This window comes from Canis lupus, chromosome 1, assembly GCF_011100685.1.
Source record: "Canis lupus familiaris isolate Mischka breed German Shepherd chromosome 1, alternate assembly UU_Cfam_GSD_1.0, whole genome shotgun sequence".
NCBI lineage: Eukaryota > Metazoa > Chordata > Mammalia > Carnivora > Canidae > Canis > Canis lupus.
This window is the reverse complement of record NC_049222.1, coordinates 24,353,730-24,376,337: the sequence shown is the minus strand read 5'-3', so window position 1 is coordinate 24,376,337 and position 22,608 is coordinate 24,353,730. Positions and strand designations below refer to the sequence as shown.

The 22,608-nt window shown below is 39.8% G+C and overlaps 1 long non-coding RNA gene across 1 annotated transcript in view; it reads left to right on the top strand.

The window, feature by feature from the left end:
• Positions 1 to 22,608, top strand: part of LOC106559532 — a 48,593-nt gene that overhangs the window by 2,023 nt on the left and 23,962 nt on the right. Inside the window, exon 2 of the long non-coding RNA XR_005353046.1 lies at positions 15,869 to 16,012. This is a non-coding gene — a long non-coding RNA (uncharacterized LOC106559532). The remainder of the gene's footprint in view (positions 1 to 15,868; positions 16,013 to 22,608) is intronic.

Here is a 22,608-nt window from a genome sequence, read left to right as displayed (position 1 = left end):
TGTAGAATGTGGAGAATTGTGTACTTGACTTTTAGTCTTGTGATGAGGTTGGATATAATCCATGTAAGTGGAATATTTGGAAGATAGTAAATACTCAGTAAACATAAACTTTTGTAATTATCATCCTACCTTCATTAATATTTAGGTTGTGGATAAAAGAATAATGAGGAGCTATTTGTTGTAGGGTGAGAGAAAATGATACAACCACTGACCAAATGGGCTGTGAAAGGCTTATAAATTGTATTATGTGATATGGGTGGACAAGCTGGTGTGGCTGTACCTCCAGAAATTAACCTTGGCTGCTAACACCTAAGGGCTATGCCTTCTCCTTGTGGCTATTTCCAGGATGAGGGAAATTTCTCATTTCCCAATTCATCCTGCAATGAACTAAGAGAAAATCCTTACATACTATGGACTTGATAAAATGTAGGCAAAATTGTGTTAATCATATTCAGGTTAGCTAAATGAACAAAATCATGATTGAAATTCAAATTATCTAGAAAATTTACAGGTTTTCAAGTTAGATAGCCAATTGGCAAAGAATTTAAAAGAGAGATAGAAGAGAGCACCTTGGTGGCTCAGTTGGTTAAGCATCTGCCTTTGGTAGGGATCGATCCCCACATTGGGCTCCCAGCTCAGTGGGAGCCTGCTGCTTCTTCTCACTCCACCACTCCCCCCACCCCAGCTCATGCTCTCTCTCTCTCTCTCAAATCAATCTCCAATAAAACTTAAAAAAGAAAGAGAGATAGAAGTATTGGATTGGTTTTGGAGTGGATTCTTTCCTAATTTCACAGAACAGGGCTAGGAAAGGAAAACAGTAGACTCTTCGACCAAGTTTGGATTCAAGGGGCTGTGTAACAACACGGTGATTATCGAGAATGCATGAGTAGGGTCAAGGGATCTAAATACCAGGCCAACACCTTTTTAAATAAAAAGTTTGAGATAGATTTACTTTGTCTTTTGCCATTAATAAATATATTTTAAAACAGGTATTAACTTCACAAAAAGCAACCTGAAAGGAAGATACTAATAATGTCAAAGTACTAATAATCATTCCTAGATCATGGTGTCATTAAAATTTTGGTTTCTGTGGTTGCATTGAATTCTCAAAAATGATACACAAGTCTAGTCCTTAAGGAAAGAATCACCAAAAAACCAGATTCTCAGAAGTAATATATATTTCAGTATTTGCTCTTGTTTTGAACTCCTTTGACCAATAATCAAACTCAATGAAGCAAACAGATGAAATATCTTGAAGACGCTTTTGTTGTAGAAATCCTGAAGGTTATCTTACTCTTTACTTTCCATTCCTTTTCTTTTCTCTCTCTCTTTCTGTCTGTCTGTCTGTCTCTCTCTCCCTCCCTCTATCCCTCTCTTTTTTGGTGGGTTGTTGAGGGGGCAATTCATGAATCATTCAGTTATATTATAGATTAAAACAGGCTTTTGTGTTTACCTAGGAATTGATGATTTATATGTTATTTTTTAAAGATTTTACTTATTTATTCATGAGAGACACAGAGAGACAGACACACAGGCAGGGGGAGAAGCAGGCTCCGTGTGGGAAGCCTGATGTGGGACTTGATCCCAGGACACAACCTGAACCAAAGGCAGCAGCTCAACCACTGAGCCACCCAGGCGCCCAGATATGTTATTTTTTAACATGGAAATGAATTCTGACATAAAGAAAAATGTTTGATCTTCAACTACTTTTAATATCGGGACCACATTCAAAAGTTTCAAAGTTCAATCTCAGAAGAACAATTAACTATCTGAAAATATTTAAACCAAGTTCTCAACTATTAATGACCCTCTCCTGCGATTCTCCCATCCAAGTACTAACCAGGCCCGACCCTGCTTAGCTTCCGAGATCAGACGAGATCTGGCGCGTTCAGGGTGGTATGGCCGTAAACTCTCCTGCGATTCTTATTTGGCTAAATCTCCCCACGTGATATGTGAGATGCGGAGTGAGAAATGACTATCTCTTTGGGATTTCTGGGACATGTAGGAGTCTCATATTCTTGCAGTCACAAATTCCCTGTTTCTGTTGGACCCACACAATCTCACTCAGGTCTAAGCAGCTGCATCCAAACCACATGCAGGCTGTAGGACTTTTGTTTGAAGTATTCCAAATGGCACACCCCCAGGGCATTCGTGAGTTGCAAACTTTGTGGAGTGGTCAAATGAATGATGGTGGTGGGTTGTTACTTCATGCCACCAGAGAACAAACATGTATACTGATAGAAATTGTTTTTTTGTCAAGTGTTCAGCTATCTTTTTGCACCGGGAATTTGACAGATGTTATTTCTCCACATGTGTCCATGCTTCATTTCTCTCTTCGCCCTCTCTGCCCACATTTATATTCTCTTTCAACCTCAATTGCCTTCCACTTCTCTTGAGGAACAGCTTATCTTTCTATTTTCTGACACTAAACTCTATGCGACGGAGGCCTTATTTCTCACACATTATATAGCTTCTTTTTTTTTTTAATTTTTATTTATTTATGATAGTCACACACAGAGAGAGAGAGAGAGAGGCAGAGACACAGGCAGAGGGAGAAGCAGGATCCATGCACCGGGAGCCCGATGTGGGATTCGATCCCGGGTCTCCAGGATCACGCCCTGGGCCAAAGGCAGGCGCTAAACCGCTGCGCCACCCAGGGATCCCCATTATATAGCTTCTTAAGATACTTTTGCCTAATCAAAGGTCATCTACTCTAGAACCAAACCCTTAAATGTCAAAGATATGGTTGGTAGTGATACTAAATAATGCTCCCCTACCCCCATTCTGATGAGAGGGCAAAAGGCAAGCTGAGGGCCAAATGTGAGCTGCTGCCTCCCCAAATTACCACATTCTCCACAGGTGGGTTATGTGTAACATTCTCACCCCACCCCCCAGGATGGATTATGTATAACACGTTGATTGCCTAAGAACAAAAACAGGGGGGAGAAACAAATGGTCAAGTGATAAAGATCACAGTCATGCAGAACATAAAACTCTTCTACAGTTTATAACTGTCTTAATGATTTACAAGCAAAAGACAATCTTAATAATAGTGAGACCTTCAGCAGCTTATAGACTCAATTTCTTGGAGCCCTAGCATCACCTTCGCCTCTATAGGATAGAAAACACTATATAATCAATTACTCCTCACAATCACAATGCAACTCTCTCTGCCACAGGTCCTGTCCCCATGCTATAAAAAAAAAAAAAAAAATTGCCTTGTGAAACATCTCACAAATTCTTTCTTGGCCATTGCACCTGGCGAACCTGCATCAATCTGTTATTTGTGAATAGAAAATATCATTGAACATGAAGCTTTATCATTTGCCTACCAAAATTTGAGTTATCATTTCAAGAACTGTGGACTGAAACAGCACTGGGATTAGTTTTGCAGGGGTGCATGGTTTGTAGGTTGCATTAATGGAATTTCTCATACCAGGAATTTTCATATGCTTCAGCTGCCACTTGGAAAAAAAGATCTTCAGCACACACTTCATGAGGAGGAGGTGCTGGCTTACAGGCACTATCTCCTATGTATTTCGAGGTGGTGAGTTGTGTCAGAGCTCAGAAATGATTGGCTCTGCGTCCTTGGTGAGAGTAAGCCTGTTACTCTTTAATCAGAACCAGCAGATCTACAGTTTAAAACAAATTATTTACCAATGCATTTGACTTGAAGGTGAACATGAACATTAGCCATCTTAATTTTTCTCTCTAACCAAACAAGACTGTGCCAAATTAAAAGATTTGATGAGGGTGACTCACCAAATGACTACATATAAAATGACTACAATTTATACTTTGAAGTTAAAATGTGTAAAACTCTGGAAAATCATAATTGGAAGATCAACTTCCCATGTAACAGCATGAGACCTTCTTGCCTGCTCTTCAGTGAAACTGGTAAACAATTTTAAAAATTCAAAGGCCTCTGGGGATGGTCCTAAGACCAAAAACAACTGAAGAAACATTCATCCCAGAAGATCTATGAAAATATAGTGACACAAAGGAGGTGGGTCGGAGCAAAGCTATTAATGGGTTAAGAGGATGATTGGAGATGGCAAAGTCATAATTATAACAGTATATTATTGAGCTTGTAACATTAATAGATAGGTTATAATGAATAATTAAAGAATATAGTTAGTAAGTACACTATTGCAATAAGATGACACAAAGGGGGAAAAGGGACTAGAACTGTATAGGAGGAACAGTGTGGTTCTGGCACAAGGATAGACATATAAATCATTTAATTGAGTTGAGAGTCCAGAGATAAACTCATCCATCTCTTGGTTAACTTTTGAAATGGGCACCAAGGTCATCCAATGGTGAATGGATAGTCTCTTCCACAAATGGTGCCAGGACAAGTGCATATCCACATGCAAAAAATGAAGTTGGACTCTTAACTCTCACCATATGCAAAAATTAACTCAAAATGGATCAAAGACCAATATTGAGAGCTGAAACTATAAAATGCTTGGAAATAAACATGGAGGAAAATCTTCATGACCTTGGATTTGGCAAGGGCTTCATAGATATGGCACCAAAAGCACAAGCAACTACAGTAACAATAGACAAATTAAATTTGATTGAAATTAAAAACTCTTGTGCTTTAAGGGGCACCAACAATAGGGTGAAAAGACAACCCACAGAATCAGAGAAAATAATTGCAAATCATATACCTGATAAGCATGTACTGTCCAAAATACATAGAGAACTCTTACAATTCAATAACAAGAAGACAATTCAATTAAAAATTGGGCAAAGAATTTGAATAGACATTTCTCCATGGCCAATGAGTGCACAAAAGGGTGCTTGATATCACTAATCACCAGGGAAATGCAAGACAAAACCGTGTGAGATACTATGGCATACACACTAGGGTAACTACAAAGGGTCAGAAAACAATTGTTAACCAGGATGTGGAAAAATCAGAATACTCATAGATCTTGGATACGAGCCCTTTATTTGATGTCATTTGCAAATATCTTCTCTCATTCTGTAGGGTGTCTTGTAGTTTTTTCGACTGTTTCTTTTGCTGTGCAGAAGCCTTTTATCCTGATTAAGTCCCAGTAGTTCATTTTTGCTTTTGTTTCCCTTGCCTTCATAGATTCTTGCAAGAATTTGCTGTGGCCAAGTTCAAAAAGGGTGTTGCCTGTGTTCTCCTCTAGGATTTTGATGGAATCTTGTCTCACATTTAGATCTTTCATCCATTTTGAGTTTATCTTTGTGTCTGGTGTAAGAGAGTGGTCTAGTTTCATTCTTCTGCACGTGGCTGTCCAATTTCCCCAGCACCTTTTATTGAAAGGACTGTCCTTTTTCCAGTGGATAGTCTTTCCTGCTTTGTCAAATATTAGTTGACCATAGAGTTGAGGGCCCATTTCTGGGTTCTCTATTCTGTTCCATTGATCTATGTGTCTCTTTTTGTGCCAGAACCACACTGTCTTGATGATCACAGCTTTGTAGTACAACATGAAATCCGGCATTGTGTTGTCCCCGGCTCTGGTTTTCTTTTTCAATATTCTCCTGGCTATTCAGGGTCTTTTCTGATTCCACACAAATCTTAAGATTATTTGTTCCAACTCTGTGAAGAAAGTCAACACCCAAGAAACAATCAATTAAACTCAACACCCAAGAAACAAACAATCCAATCATAAAATGGGCAGAAGACACAAACAGAAAATTCACAGAGGAAGGCATACACATGGCCAACAAGCACATGAGAAAATGCTCCGCATCACTTGCCATCAGGGAAATACAAATCAAAACGACAATGTGATACCATCTCACCAGTGAGAGTGACGAAAATTAACAAAACAGGAAACATCAAATGTTGGAAAGGATGTGAGAAGTGAGAACCCTTTTGCACTGTTGGTGGGAATGTGAACTGGTGCAGCCACTCTGGAAAATTGTGTGGAGGTTCCTCAAAGAGTTAAAAATAGACCTGCCCTACGACCCAGCAATTGCACTGCTGGGGATTTACCCCAAAGACACAGATGCGGTGAAATGCCGGGACACCTGTACCCCAATGTTCACAGCAGCAATGTCCACAATAGCCAAAGTGTGGAAGGAGCCTCAGTGTCCATCGACAGATGATAGATAAAGAAGATGTGGTCTATGTGTACAGTGGGATATTCCTCAGCCATCAGAAATGGCGAATACCCACCATGTGCTTCGTCATGAATGGAACTGGAGGGTATTATGCTGAGTGAAGTAAGTTGATTGGAGAAAGACGATCATCCTATGGTCTCACTCATTTGGGGAATATAAGAAATAGTGATAGGGATCATAGGGGAAATAGAGAAAATGAGTAGGAAAAATCAGAGAGGGAGACAGAGCATGAGAGACTCCTACCTCTGGGAAACATACAAGGGGTAGTGGAAGGGGAGGTAGGCAGGAGGATGGGGTGACTGGGTGACGGGCACTGAGGGGGGCACTTGGCGGGATCAGCACTGGGTGTTATAGTATATGGTGGCAAATCGAATTTCAGTCAAAAATAAATAAATAAGTCTCAAAAAAAAGATTTCTCATATACTGCCAGTGGGAATGTAAAATGGTACAGCTGCTTTGGAACACAGTCCACCAGTTCCTCAAATGATTAAACATAATGTTACCATATACCCATCAGTTCCACTCCTGAGTACATACCTGAGAATTATGAAAACATATGTCCATATAAAAACTCATAATGAATTTTTATAGTACTGTTATCCAGAATAGCTCAAAGGATAGAATCAACCCAAATGCTCATCAGTAGTTGAATGGAAAACGAAATGTGGTACCTCCACGCAATGCAAAGGAATGAAGTGCTAATGAATGCAAAAGGATGGATGAAACTTGAAAATACACAGAGAGAAAGAAGCCAATCACAACAGACTATGTGTTATGTGGTTTCATTCACATGAAAGTCCAGAGCAGGGAAATCTACAGAGACCAACTGGGTTAGTGGTTGCTACAGGCTGCAGAGCATGGGAGGGTAATTGCTGAAGGGCAGGGGATTTGAGATGACGAAAATGTTCTAATATTGTGGTGATGGTTTCAGATCTCTGTGAATACACTAAATTGTACATTAAATTGTACAATTTAGATTGTACACTTTAAATGGATGAATTGTATGGTATATAAATTATATCCCAATAAAGCTATTTGTAAAATGATCATTAGTGTAAAATCAATCAAAAAATCCAGATATTTTTATATTTCTATTCTTTTTATGCTCCTTTTTAAAAAAACATTATGTGTATTTATTCATGAGAGAGAGGCAGAGACACAGGCAGAGGGAGAAGCAGGCTCCCTACAGGGACCCCGATGGGGACTCAACCCCAAGACCTCGGGATCATGACCAGAACCAAAGGCAGATGCTCAACCACTGAGCCACCCTAGTGTCCCATTTTTTATACTCTTTTTTTACAAAAGTTTTTATTTGAATTCCAGTTAGTCAACATATAGTGTAGTATTAGTTTCAGGAGTACAATGTAGTGGTTCAACACTTCCATACAACACCTGGTGCTCGTCACAGTATGTGCACTCCTTGATCCCCCTCACCTATTTAACCCATCCCCCCACCAGCCTCCCTTCTGGTAACCATCAGTTTGTTCTCTATTGTGAAGTGTTTGTTTCTTGGTTCGCCCCCCTCTCTCTCTTTTCCCTTTGCTCACTTGGTTTGTTTCTTAAATTTCACATATGAGTGAAATCATATGGTATTTGTCTTACTCTGATGGACTTATTTCACTTAGCCATAATACTTTCTAGCTCCAGCCATGTCTGTCACAAATAGCAGGATTTCATTCTTTTTATGGCTGAGTAATATTCCATTGTGTGTACATACCACATCTTCCTTATCCATTCATCAGTCAATGGACACTTGAGCTGTTCCCCTACTTTGACTATTGCAGCTATAAACATTGGGGTGCATATGCCCCTTTGAATTAGTATTTTTATATTCTTTGGGTAAGTTCCTAGTAGTGCAGTTGGTAGATCATAGGGTAGTTCTATTTTTAGCTCTTTGAGGAAACTCCATACTGTTTTCCAGAGTGGCTGCACCAGTTTGCATTCCCACCAACAGTGCAAGAGAGCCCCTTTCTCCACATCCTCAACACCTACTGTTTCTTGTAGTGTCAATTTTAGTGATTCTGACAGGTGTAAAGCAACAGCTCATTGTACATTTGATTTGCATTCCTGTGATCAGTGATGTTGCTCTTTTCATGTGTCTGTCGACTGTCTGTACGTCTTCCTTGGGAAAATGTTCATGTTTCTGCCCATTTTTTAATTGCATTGTTTGGTTTTGGGATGTTGAGTTTTATAAGTTCTTTATATATCTTGGATATTATTTATCAGATATATCATTCACAAATATCTTCTCCCATTCCATAGATTGCCTTCTAGTTTTGTTGATTTCTTCCTTCACTGTGCAGAAGGCTTTTATGTTGATGAAATCCCAGTGGTTAATTTTTGCTTTGGTTTCCCTTGCCTAGGGAGATGTGTCAGATGTTACGGGCCACCGGGGTGGCTCAGTTGGTTAAGCGTCTCCCTTCGTCTCAGGTCATGATCTCAGGTTCCTGGGATTGAGCCCTGCATCTGGGACCCTGCTCAGTGGGGAGTCGGCCTCTCCTTCTCCCTCTCTGTCCCTGCTTCTGCACTCTCTCTCATAAATAAATAAATAAATAAATAAATAAATAAATAAATAAATAAATAAATAAATTCCTCAAACAGTTAAAAATATACCTGCCCTACGACCCAGCAATTGCACTGTTGGGGATTTACCCCAAAGATACAAATGCAATGAAATGCCGGGACACCTGCACCCCGATGTTTATAGCAGCAATGGCCACGATAGCCAAACTGTGGAAGGAGCCTCGGTGTCCAACAAAAGATGAATGGATAAAGAAGATGTGGTTTATGTATACAATGGAATATTACTCAGCTATTAGAAATGACAAATACCCACCATTTGCTTCAACGTGGATGGAACTGGAGGGTATTATGCTGAGTGAAGTAAGTCAGTCGGAGAAGGACAAACATTATATGTTCTCATTCATTTGGGGAATATAAATAATAGTGAAAGGGAATATAAGGGAAGGGAGAAGAAATGTGTGGGAAATATCAGAAAGGGAGACAGAACGTAAAGACTGCTAACTCTGGGAAACGAACTAGGGGTGGTAGAAGGGGAGGAGGGCGGGGGGTGGGAGTGAATGGGTGACGGGCACTGGGTGTTATTCTGTATGTTAGTAAATTGAACACCAATAAAAAATAAATTAAAAAAATAAAAATAAAAAATAAATAAATAAATAAATAAATAAATAAAATCCTTAAAAAAAAGTAGAAGTTGCTATGGACAATGTCAAGGAATTTGCTGCCTGTGTTTTATTCTAGGATTTTTATGGTTTTAGGTCTTGAATCCATTCTGAACTTACTTTTGTGCATGGTGTAAGAAAGTGGTCCAGCTTCATTCTTTTGCATGTCTCTGTCCAGTTTTCCCAACACCATTTGTTACAAAAGACAGTCTTTTTTCCATTGCAAACTGGAATGTTTTGTCAAAGATTAATTGATCATACAGTTGTGGGTTCCTTTCTGGATTTTCTTTCTATTGATCTATGTATCTATTTTTGTACCAGTACCATACTGCTTTGATCACTACAGCTTTGTATTATATAACTTGAAGTCTGGAATTGTGATGTCTCCAGCTTTTTTCTTTTATTATTATTTTTTATTTTATTATTATTTTTACTTAAATACAATTTGTCAACATACAGTATAACACTGAGTGCTCACCCCATCAAGTGCCCTCCTCAATGCCCATCACCCAGTCACCCCATCCCCCTGCCCGCCACCCCTTCTACAACCTTTTGTTTGTTTCCCAGAGTTAGGAGTCTCATGGTTTGTCTCCCTCTATAATTTTTCCCCACTCAGTTCCCCCCTTTCCCTTGTGATCCCTATCACTATTCGAGGTCTTTGTACTTCCATATGGTCATTTTATGATCATTAGTTCCAGCTCTGTGAAAAATGCTGGTGGCATTTTGACAGGGATTGCTTTGGATAGTATAGAATTTTTAACAATATTTGCCCTTGCAACTCAAGAGCATGGAATGCCTTTCCACTTCATTGTGTGCTCTTCGTTTTGTTTCACCAGTGTTTTACAGTGTTCAGAGTACAGATCTTTCACCTCTTTGGTTAGGTGTATTCTTAGGATCTTATTGTTTTTGGTGCAATTGTAAATGGGGTTGAGTCTTTAATTTCTCTTTCTGTTGCTTCATTACTGATGTACGTAAACGCAACAGATTTCTGTATGTTGACTTTGTACCCTGTATCTTTACTGAACTTGTGTATCAGTTCTAGCAGTTTTTTGGTGGGGCCTTTAGGGATTTCTATATAGAGTATCATGTCATCTGCAAATAGTGAAAATTTGACTTCTTCCTTGCCAACGTGGATGCCTTTTGTTTCCTTTCGTTGTCTGATTACTGAGGCTGGGACTTCCAGTACTCTGTTGAATGTAGGTGGTGAGAGTAGACATCCCTGTCATGTTCCTGACCTTAGGGGAAAAACTCTCAGTTTTTACCCAAGGAGGGTGATATTAGTTGTGGGTTTTTCATAGACACCCTTTATTGCATTGAGATTTGTTTCCTCTAAACCTACTTTGTTGAGGGTTTTTTTTTTTTTTATCTTGAATGGATGTTGTACTTAGTCAAATGCTTTTTCTGCACCTATTGAAAGGATCATATGGTTCTTATCGTTTCTCTTACTCATATGATGTATCACATTGATTCATTTTTGAATACTGACCACCCCCCTACAACACTGGAATTAATCCCACCCAGTTCATTATGGTGAATGATTTTGTTGATATATTGTTGGATTCAGTTTACTGCAGTTTTATTGAGAATTTTTTGCATCTGTGTTCATAAGGGATATAGGTCTGTAGTTCTGTGTTTTTAGTTGTATTTTATCTGGTTTTGGTATCAGAGTAATGCTGACCTCATGGAATGAATTTGGAGGTTTTCTTTCCATTCCCATCTTTTGGAATAGTATAAGGAAAATAGGTATTAACTCTTCTTTAAATAGATAATAACTCTTCTTTAAATTTGGCAGAAATCTCTTGTAAAGTCATTGGGTCCTGGACTTCTGTTTGTTGGGAGGTTTGTGTTGTTGTTGTTGTTTTGTTTTGTTCTTTTTACTAATTCAATTTCTAGGCTGGCTATTGGTTCACTCAAGTTTTCCATTTCTTCCTATTTCAGTTTTGGTAGTTTTATGCTTCTAGGAATTTCTCCATTTCTTCTAGGTTGTCCAATTTGTTGGCATATAGTTATTCACAATATTCTCTTATAATTGTTTATATCTCTGTGGCATTGGTTGTTATATTTCCCCTCTCATTTGTCATGTTATTTGTTTGAGTCCTTTCTCTTTTTTTTTTTTTTTTTTGATGAGTCTGGCTTAAGGTTTATTAATTTTTTCAAAGACCAAGTTCCTAGTTTCACTGATCTGTCCTACTTTATTTTTAGTTTCTGTGTCACTTATTTTTGCTCTATCTTTATTATTTCCTTCCTTCTGCTGGCTTTAAGCTTCATTTGTTTTTTTCTTCCTAGCTCCTTTAGGTGTAAGATGGGTTGTTTATTTGAGACTTGTCTTGCTTCTTGAAATAGGCCTCCTGTATTGCTGTATACTCCTCTCTAGGACCACTTTTGCAGCACCTGAAAGCTTTTGGACTGCTGTGTTTTCATTTTCATTTGTTTCCATGTATTTTTTTTTTAAGATTGTATTTATTTACTAGAGAGAGAGGCAAACAGAAAAGGTAGAGGGGCAGAGAGGCAGAGAAGAAAAAAGGAGAGGGACAAGCAGGGCGCAAGCTGAGCACAGAGCCCAATGCGAGACTCAATCTCACAAACCCAAGATCATCACCTGAGCCAAAATCAAGAGTCAGACACACAATGGACTGAGTCACCCAGGTGCCTCTGTTTCCATGTATTTTTAAAATTTCTTCTTTAATTTCCTGGTTTACCCATTCATTGCTCTTGTTTTGTTTTGTTTTTTAAAGATTTTATTTATTCATGAGAGACACAGAAAGAGAGAGGCAGAGACACAGGCAGAGGGAGAATCAGGCTCCATGCAAGAAGCCCAATGTGAGACTTGATCCCGAAACCCAGGATCACTATCTGAGCCAGTCAGATGAGCTTAACCCCTGAGCCACCCAGGCAACCCCCATTCATTGTTTAATAGCATGTTGCTTAACCCCATGTATCTGTGGTCTTTCTTGATTATTTTCTTGTAGTTAAGTTCTAGTTGCATAGCATTTTTTGTCAGAAAATATGTATGGTAAAAAAAAAAACAATTAAAAAAAAGGAAATATGTATGGTAGGACTTCACTATCTTTGTAGTTGCTAAAGCCTGATTTGTGACCTAATATGTGATTTATTCTGGAGAATGTCCCATGTGCATTTGAAAAGAAGGTGCATCCTGCTACTTTAGCTTGGAATGATCTGAATATGTTGTTGAGTCCATCTGGTCCACGGCGTCATCAAAGCCATCATTTCCTTGTTGATTGTCTGCTTAGATGATCTGCCCATTGATGTTAGTGGAGTGTTAAGTCCCCTACTATCATTGCACTATTATCTATGAGTTCCTTTATGCTTGTTATTAATTATTTTATATATTTGTGTGCTCCCATATTGGGTGCATAAATATTTACAATTGTTAGTTTCCTGTCGGATTGTCCCCTTTATTATGATATAGTGCCCTTCCCCTCTCTCATTACAGTCTTTGTGTTAATGTCTAGTTTGTCTGATAAAAAATTGCTACTCTGGCTTCCTTTTGACGTCCATTGGCATGCTAAGTATTTCGCCATCCCCTCACTTTCAACCTTCAGGTGTCTCTAGGTCTAAAGTGAGTCTCTTGTAGGCAGCATATAGATGGTTCTTGTTCCTTTATCCCATTCTCTCAGCCCATATCTTTTGATTAGAGTGTTAGTCCATGTACGTTCAGAGTAATTATGGATAGATATGTATTTGGTGCCATTTTCTTACTTGTTTTGTGGTTGTTTCTGGAGATTTTCTCTGTTCCTTTCTTGTCTTTGTCACTTTTGAGCTTTCCTTTCCACTCAAAGAGTCCCATTTAATATTTCGTGCTGGGCAGGTTTAGTGGTCACAAACTCCTTTAGTTTTTGTCTGGGAAACTCTTTGTCTCTCCTTCCTTTTTTAAAGATTTTATTTATTTATTCATGAGAGACACAGAGAGAGAGAGAGAGAGGCAGAGACACAGGCAGAGGGAGAAGCAGGCTCCATGCAGGGAGCCCGATGTGGGACTCAATCCCGGGTCTCTAGCATCATGCCCTGGGAGCTCAATCCCTTCTATTTTGAATGACAGCCTTGCTGGATAGAGTATTCTTGGCTGTGGATTTTCCCCATTCAGCATGGTGAATATATCACGCCCTTCTGACCTCCGAAGTTTCTGTGGAGAGATGTGCAGCTAGCCTATGGGTTCCCTCTTGTAATTTGGGGACCTCTTTTGTCTTGCTGCTTCCCAGATTTTTTCTTTATCACTGTATTTTGTCCATTTAATTACAACATGTTTTGGTATTGGCCTGCTTTCATTGATTTGATGGGAGTTCACTGTGCCTACTGGATCCAGAGGTGTGTTTCCATCCTGAGCTTGGGGAAGTTTTCAGTTATTATTTCCTCAAATAAATTTCCTGCCCCCTTTTCTCTCTCTTTTTATTTTAAAGCTTTTTAAAATTTTTTTATATTTTTTTTCATGAGAGACAGACACACACACAGAGAGGCAGAGACACAGGCAGAGAGAGAAGCAGGCTCCATGTAGGGAGCCCAATGTGGGACTCAATCCCAGGTCTCTAGGATCATGTCCCTGGACTGAAGGCAGTGCTAAACCCCTGAGCCATCCAGGCTGCCCCCTTTCTCTCTTTTTATTCTTTTGTGTCTCCTATAATATGAGTGTTATTACATTTGACGGAGTCACTGAGTTCCCTAAGTTTGTTCTCATGTTCCATAATTCTTCCTTCTCTTTTGTTCAGCGCCATTATTTCCCACTGGCTTGGCTCTAGGTCACTAATTCGTTCCTTGCCTCTTTCAGCCTGCTGTCCATTCTAGCAAGCCTGTTTCCAATCTTGTTTATGGCACTCTTCATCTCTGATTGATTATTTTTAAACTATTTCTTTTTCATCTGTGTGGTTAGGGTCTCACTGAGGTCTTTTATTCTTTCTCAGCCCAGTGACTGTCCATCCTCATGATTGTTGCTCTAAATTCTCCATGAGGCTTGTTACTTCTATCTGTTTCACTTACATCTCTGATCATGGCCTCATCCTGTTTTTTTCTTTGGGATAAATTCCTCCTTCTCTGCACTTCATCTACGTCTTTGTCTTCCTTGTGTTAGAAATGGTAGTTATGTCTCCTGTGTGTTAAAGTAATGGCCTTATGAAGAATAGGTCGCATAGTACCCAGGGCCTGGCACTTCAGGAAGTGATTCTGATGTGTGCGCATGCACTGTACTGTTGTGTTTGGGGTGCTCTCTCCTTCAGGTCAGTCATCTGTATGAGCTCTCTTTGCCTGCTGTGGATAGTGTTTGGTCCCTGGTCTGAAAGTGGGGAATTTTAGCTGGGTGTGTTCCAGTGTGCTTGTGAAATGAGACGTGACACCATCTCCACCAGACCTGACGGCCTGCAGAACTCTCTGGTTGGGTGATAGGCATGGGCAAGGGTTTGTGCTCATCTTCTGGGGGAGTGGCTGCTGTGCTGGAACTGAGGCAAGAGTGATTGGGAAGGGCAGTCCCTCCGGGGCACAGAGAGTTAGGGCTTGATGTATGCAAGTCAGGCGGGCAGTCTTGGTGCCGTGCTGCTTTCCACAGGTAGCTCTGCGTGTATGCTGAGGGGCGGGGGAGAGAAGCGGTGCTGGCCAGCTCCTTTGTTCCTGCAGAGGTGTCCTCGTGAAGGCTGCCCCTGAGGACGCTTTGCAAAAAGAGCAAATAATCTTCGTCCTGTGTGCCCCAGGTATTTGTCAGATTACAATTCCTTGCTCTCTATCCTTGCTTGTTTGTCTGCCTTATCTCCAAGAGCATTAGTGCCCTCTGGGCTCTATCTCAGCCCAACCTACGAACCCTTTAAACCCCATTCTTGAAGTTTCACTCACTGCCAGAACTCATGTAATTCTGTCCCTCTTGTTTCCTCGCCCATGGCTTTCAGAAAACACTTTCCCTTTGTGTTCCCCTGTGGGGTTCTCTCTCTCTCTCTCTCTCTCTCTCTCACCATGGTTCCCTCTCCTTCACTGTCCCCTCAATCTGGTTCTACCCTAAACCCTGTCTCTATACTTCCTACTCTCTTCTCCATGGCTTCTCTTCTACTTGAGTTGCAGTGCTTGTTCTGTTCGTCTTCCAGGTGATTTCTGGTCTAATTAGGATGATTTGATACTTGTCTCTTTGTGTTTGTGGGACAAGGTGAGCCTAGGGTCCTTTTACTCCCATATCATCCTCCTCTCTTTTATATTTTACTCTTCATGTTTACTAATCTGTGTCCAACATCACCTAGGAACTCTCCCATTTTGTGGGTTTAGCTCTACCTTGTCACTCTTAGGGCCAGATTCTTGTAGGCAATGAAACCAGCAGTTTCCTATGGTGTCACTTGCATGAAGACTAATGTATAAGGTGAAGATGCTAAGGTCTTATGAGTCTGTAACTTGTCAACAGGGTATTAAGAGTGATGTCTCTCCACCTCCCCACGCCATTCACATCATTGTCTATTTGGATATAGATGTATTCATTATAAAATCTCTGATAATGGCTGCCTTTTGGGAGAGCTAAATTGTGGATTCACAATAGGAAACTGATAGGTTTTATGTGTTTTATTTTTTAAATATTTAACTTATTTATTTATTTGAGACAGAGAGATAACACAAGCTGGTGGAAGATCAGAGGGAGAGAGCAGCAGATGCCCCACTGAGCAGGAGACTCAACATGGGGCCCAATCACAGGATTGCAGCTGAAGGAAGATGCCTAACCGACTGAGCCCTCAGGTGTCTCAAGAGTGGTAGGTTCTATTAATAAAATGAGTGAAAAAATGTACCCATTTATTCTTTTTTTTACCAGAAAACAATCACCTAATATTTATTTTATTTAAATCCAACTTCCCAACATGCAGTATAATACCTAGTGCTCATTATATCATGTGCCTTCCTTGATGCCCATCACCCAGTTACCCCATCGTCCCACGCATCTCCCGTTCAGCAACCCTCTGTTTGTTTCCCAGAGTCTGGAGTCATTCATGGTTTGTCTTCCTCTCTAATATTTCCCCATTCAGCTTCCTCTCCTTGCATTTTGATCCTTTTCACTATTTCTTATATTCCACGTTTGGGTGAAACCATGTGATAACTGTCTTTCTCTGACTGACTTATTTTACTCAGCATAATACACTCCGTTTCCTCCATCCATGTTGATGTCAAGGTAGGTAGTCATTATTTCTGATGGCTGAGTAATATTCTATTGCATATATAGACCACATCTTATTTATCCATTCGTCTGTCAAAGGACATTGTGTCTCCATCCACAATTAGGCTATTGTGAACATTGCTGCTGTGAACATAGGGATGCAGGTGTCCCGGCATTTCACTGCATTTATATCTTTGGGGTACCTACTCAGTAGTGCAATTTTTGGATAATAAGGTAGCTCTATTTTTAACTTCTTGAGGAACCTCCACAGTGTTTTCCAGAGTGCCTGTACCAGCTTGCTTTCCCACACATGGTAGAAGTGGGTTCCCTTTTCTCCACATCCTCACCAACATGTGTTGCTTTTGAGATGTTAATTTTATCCATTCTCACCAGTATACCGTGGTATCTCATTGTAGTTTTGGTTTATATTTCCCTGATTACAAGTGATGTGGAGCATTTTTTCATGTGCCTGTTGACTATGTGTAAGCCTTCTTTGGAGAAATGTCTGTTCTTGTCTTCTGCCCATTTCTTGACTGGATTGTTTGTTTTCTGGGTGTTGAGTTTGATAAGTTCTTTACAGGTCTTAGATACTAGCCCTTTCTCTGATATGTCATTTGCAAAAATCTTCTCCCATTCTCTAGGCTGCCTTTCAGTTCTGTTGACTGTTTCCTTCGCTGTGCAGAAACTTTTGATCTTGAGGAAGTCCCAATAGTTCATTTTTGCTTTTGTTTCCCTTGCCTTTAGGGATGTTTCTTGCAAAAAGTTGCTGCAGCTGAGTTCAAAAAGGTTGCTGCTGTGTTCCCCTATAGGATTTTGATGGAATCTGTCTCACATTTAGATCTTTCTTCCATTTTGAGTTTATCCTTCTGTATGGTTTAGGAAAATGCTCTCGTTGCCTTCTTCTGCAGGTAGCTGTCCAATGTTCACAACATCCTTTGTTGTAGAGACTGTTTTGTTTGTTTTTACATTGCGTATTGTTTTCTGCCCTCTCGGAGAATAGTTGACTATAGATTTGAGGGTCCATTTCTGAATTCTCTACTTTTTCCTTTGATCTATGTGTCTGTTTTTGTGCCAGCACCATGCTGTCTTGATGATTGCAGCTTTGTGATATAGCCTAAAGTCTGGCATTGTGATATCCTCAGCTTTGGTTTTCTTTTTCAGCATTCCTCTGGCTATTTGGGGTCTTTTCTGGCTCCATACACATCTTAGCATCATTGTTCTAACTCTATGAAAAAAAGACTATTAGTGTTTTGATAGAGATTGCATTGAATGTGTAAATTGCTATGGGTAGCATAGACATTTGCACAATATTTATTCTTCCAATACATGAACATGAATATCTTTCCATTTCTTTGTGTCTTCCTCAATTTCTTCCTTAAGTGTTTTGCAGGGATCCCTGGGTGGCACAGCGGTTTGGCGCCTGCCTTTGGCCAGGGCGCGATCCTGGAGACCCGGGATCGAATCCCACATTGGGCTCCTGGTGCATGGAGCCTGCTTCTCCCTCTGCCTATGTCTCTGCCTCTCTTTCTCTCTCTGTGACTATCATAAATAAATAAAACTTAAAAAAAAGTGTTTTGCAGTTTGTAGAGTATAAGCCCTCTACCTCTTTGGTTAGGTTTATTCCTAGGTATCTTATTGTTTTGATGCAGTAATAAATGGGCTCAACTCCTTCATTTCTCCTTCTTCTGCTTCATTGTCAGTGTCTAGAAATGCCACATTGATTTTGTATCCTGCTACATTGTTGAATTACTGTATTTTCTAGTAATCTTGGGGTGGAATCTTTTAAGTTCTCCGTATATACATCACATCATCTGCAAAAAGTCCGAGTTTGACTTCTTTGCCAATTTGAATGCCCTTTATTTCTTTTTGTTGTCTGATTGCTGAGGCCAGGACTTCTAGGACTATGTTGAACAACAGTGGTGAGAGTGGACATCCCTGTCGTGTTCCTACTTTAGAGGAAAAGCTCTCAGTTTTTCCCCATTAAGAATGATATTCACTATGGGCTTTTCACAAATGGCTTTTATGTTACTGCGGTATGTTCCCTATCCGTACACTGTGGAGAGTTTTAATCAAGAAGGATAACATATTTTGTCAAATGCACTTTCTGTACTGAGAGGATCATATAGTTCTTGCCTCTCTTTTAGTAATGTGATCTATCACGTTGATTGGTTTCCTAATGTTGACCCACACTTGTAGCCCAGGAATAAGTCCCACTTAGTATGGTGGTGAATAATCTTTTTAATATACTGTTGGATTCTCTTGGCTGGTATTTTGGTGAGTATGTTGACTTCCATATTCATCAGAGATATTGGTCTGTAATTCTCACTTTTGTTGGGGTCTTTGGTTTGGGATCATGTTCTATGCTGGTCTCATAGCACAAGATTAGAAGTTTTCCTCTCATTTCTATTTTTGAAACAGCTTCCCATACAATAGGCATTATTTTTTTTTTCTGTGTTTGGGAAGCCACCTGGCCCTGGACTTTACTTTGTGGGTAGTTTTTTTTTATTACTGCTTCAATTTCCTTACTTGTTATTGTCTATTTGGGTTTTCTATTTCTGCCTGTTTCAGTTTTTGTTGTTTATAAGTTTCTAGGAATGCATCCATTTCTTCTAGATTGCCTAATTTGTTGGTATATATTTGTTCATAATATGTTCCTAAAATCATTTGTATTTCCTTGATGTTGGTCGGGATCTTTCCTCTATCATTCATGAATTTATTAATTTGAGTCTCTTTCTTTTCTTTTTTAATAAGTCTGACTAGGAGTTTATCTGTCTTATTAATTTTTTCAAAGAAACAGGTCCTAGTTTTGTTGATGCTTCCTACTGTTCTTCTGGTCACTATTTCAGTGAATTCTGCTCAAATCTTTAGTATTTCTTTTCTCTTACTGGTTTTAGTAGAAACCCAGTTTTCTGGTTTATTTTCTGTTCTTTCTCCATCTTCTTTAAGTGTAAGGTTAGCTTATGTATTTGATAGTATTCTAATAGTTTGAGAGAGGCTTGTATTGAAATGTACTTCCCTCTAAGGACTGCATTTTCTGTACCCCAAAGGTTTTGAACAGTGTGTTTTCTTTCCTTTTTTTTTTTTTTTAGTTTGCATGAATCTTTTTAATTCTTCTCTAATTTCCCTGACTCATTCATTATTTAGTAGGATGCTCTTTAACCTCCAAGTCTTTGAATTCCTTCCAAATTTCTTCTTGTGACTGAATCCTAGTTTCAAAGCATCGCAGTTTTAAAATGTGCGGGGAATATTTCCAATCTTTTGGTATCAGTTAAGACCTGATTCGTGACCCAGAATTTTGTCTATTCTGGAGAAAGTTCCATGTACAGTTGAGAAGAATGGATATTCAGTTACATTAGGATGGAATGTGCTGTCTATATATCCTTGAAGTCCATCTGGTCCAGTGTGTCATTCAAAGTCATTGTTTATTTGGTGATCTGCCTAGACGATCTGTCCCTTGCTGAGAATGTTGTGTTGAAGCCTCCTACTATTAATGTAGTATTATGTATGTATTTCTTTAATTTTGTTATTAATGTTTTGCTATAGTTGACTGCTCCCACATTAGGGTTATAAATATTCATAATTGTTAGATCTTCTAGTTAGATAGACCCTCCCTTTAGGTATCATATAATGTTCCTCTTCATCTCTTACTAATCTTTGTTTTAAAATATAACTTATGTGATATGAATATTGCTACCCCAGCTTTCTTTGAGGCCCATGTGAATGGTAAATGGTCCTCCACCCCCTCATGTTCAGTGTCAAGGTGTCTTTAGGTCTACAATGTGTCTCTTGTAGACAGAATATGGATGGGTCTTACTTTTTTATCCCATTTGATACCCTGTGTCTTTTGACTGGAGCATCTAGTTACATTCAGAATACCTACTGAAAAATATGAATTTCGTGCCATTATGTTACCTGTACAGTCCATTTCTGCAGAATGGCTCCAGTTCTTTGGGCTCCCTCTTTGTTTAAAGGATTCCCCCTTAGAATTTCTTGCAAGACTGGCATGGTGGTCTCATATTCTTCCAGTTTCTGTCTCACCTGGAGGACACTGTATTCCAGTCCTTTGCAGGGACCCAACACAGAGAGTGGTCACCCATCAGGCCTCACTTGTCAGTTTAGGACACGACGAGCTGAGCTTTCTCCCTGGCTCACTGACCTAAACCCGATTCCCTACTCTAATGCTTAGAAACTCTGCCAACCTAGGCACCCATTTATGTTTTGCTCCTCCAGGAATATTGAAAACCCCAATCTCCTTCCTGCCATTCTGCCCCACTTCACCACTGAGCACTTTTCTGGCATGGAAGTCACTCACAGGAGCAGATTTCTAATGGTCCCAATTTTGAGTTCCAGGACTGTATCCCTTTCACTCCACCAGCTTACAAATGCTCCCTCCCCCCACCATTTATTTTCTGATTTATCCCCTCTGTTTCTCTCCTCCACACTCCTACCTTGAAAGAAGTGGTCATTTTTCTATTTGTAGAGTTCCAGCCATTCTCTCTTTACATCTCAGTTTAAATTCATAGGTGTTCAGGATGGTTTGATAGTTATCTTGCTAGATTTAGAGGGACAGATGAAACCAGGACCCCTACTCTTCCACCATCTTGCCTCCTCTCTAACCGGAAAGAGATCCTTTTAATAAAGTCAAATTGGGACAATATTCATCCAAACAGCAGACATGGTTGGCAGACCTAGAATTTCTTGACTTTTTGTCTCTTACAAAGGGAAATGTGTCACCTTACCCAGAGAAAAAGGCTAGAAGAATGCATTAGAAAAGCAAGCTTGCATTAGGAAGCAGAGAGGAAAGCAGTAGGTATTCTACATATGGCACAAAGCAAAGTGGACTCACTTAGAGGCAGGGATAAACATTAGGAACTCAGAATAAAACATTTTGAAAGGAGTTGAGGCAAAGCAGGAGACAAAATCAAACAAAGGAGACTGGGGACTATAGTTAAAAGCATGTTACAGACAATGGCCCTCACGGCCTGAGTCTTCCACAACTGAGGAAGTGTGAGGGACTGAGGGACTGTGGCAGAGGCACCCTTTTCCTGGGGTGGAGGCATCAGAAACATCCACAGATGCTTCCATCCAGAATTCTTCCCCGGAACTAAGAATGCAACTAAAAGATAGATTTGTAACTCTGGAAAAAAATCCACAGCAAGAAGCAGTGCAAAAGTCCCTACTGTCACAAAAACAGCCAACAAGACAGGTGGGGGGAAAACATTCAGAAAAAGCCATGCACTTGAGTGCCCAAGGGGAATAGCAAATGTTGTCCTGAAGATGTTGGGAGGAAAAGGATGGCCCCTCAGGTAAGAGCTAGTGATGAGGCTGTCCTTACTTTATTTTTTTTAGTTCAAATATTTATGTATTTCTCTATTTATTTATATTTAAATTCAATTAATTAAAATATAATGTATTTTTGGTTCCAGAGGTAGACGTCAATGATTCAACAGTTTTATAGAACACCCAGTGCTCATTACATCACACACCCGCCTTAATTCCTGTCACTCAGTTATTCCATCCCCTCACCCACCTCCCCTCCAGTGAACCTCAATTTCTTTCCTGTGATTAAGTCTTTTATGGTTTGTCTCCCTCTCTGCTATCCCTCTTGCTTTATTTTTCCTCTCTTTCCCTATGATCCTGTTTTGCTTGTTAAATCCCACATATGAGTGAGATCTTATAATTGTCTTTCTCTGATGGACTTATTTTGTTCAGCATAATAGCCTCTAGTTCTAACCATGCTGTTGCAAATGGCAAGATTATATTTTTTGACGGCTGAGTAATATTCCATTGTATATACTTTAAACATTTTCAAGAAGCTTTCAGTGCTGCAAATGCCCCTTTTTTGAGAGTAGAGCATGCCCAGTGGGATCCCACCACCCCTGCTACTTTGCCATGTTGAAGTGATTGAATGAACCTAAACTTTATTCTAAATGGCTATTTCTTTCAGTTCTGTTAAAAGCCATCGTGGGCATTAGCTACCTTGCCTCTAGGGAAGCTTAAATAAACTGTCTCCCTCAGAGTCCCACTACTGACCAGCTATGGAGGACTGTGGGAGTTTGATTAAACCTCAGGTTCTGGTCACTTTATCACAGTGGGTATGTGAGGAGCTTGTGGAACTAGGGATGTAACTATCTTGCATGTCCCATTAGCTCTTTGGACGTTCTTAAAAACTAAGTTCGTGAGACATTATTGAGGCTT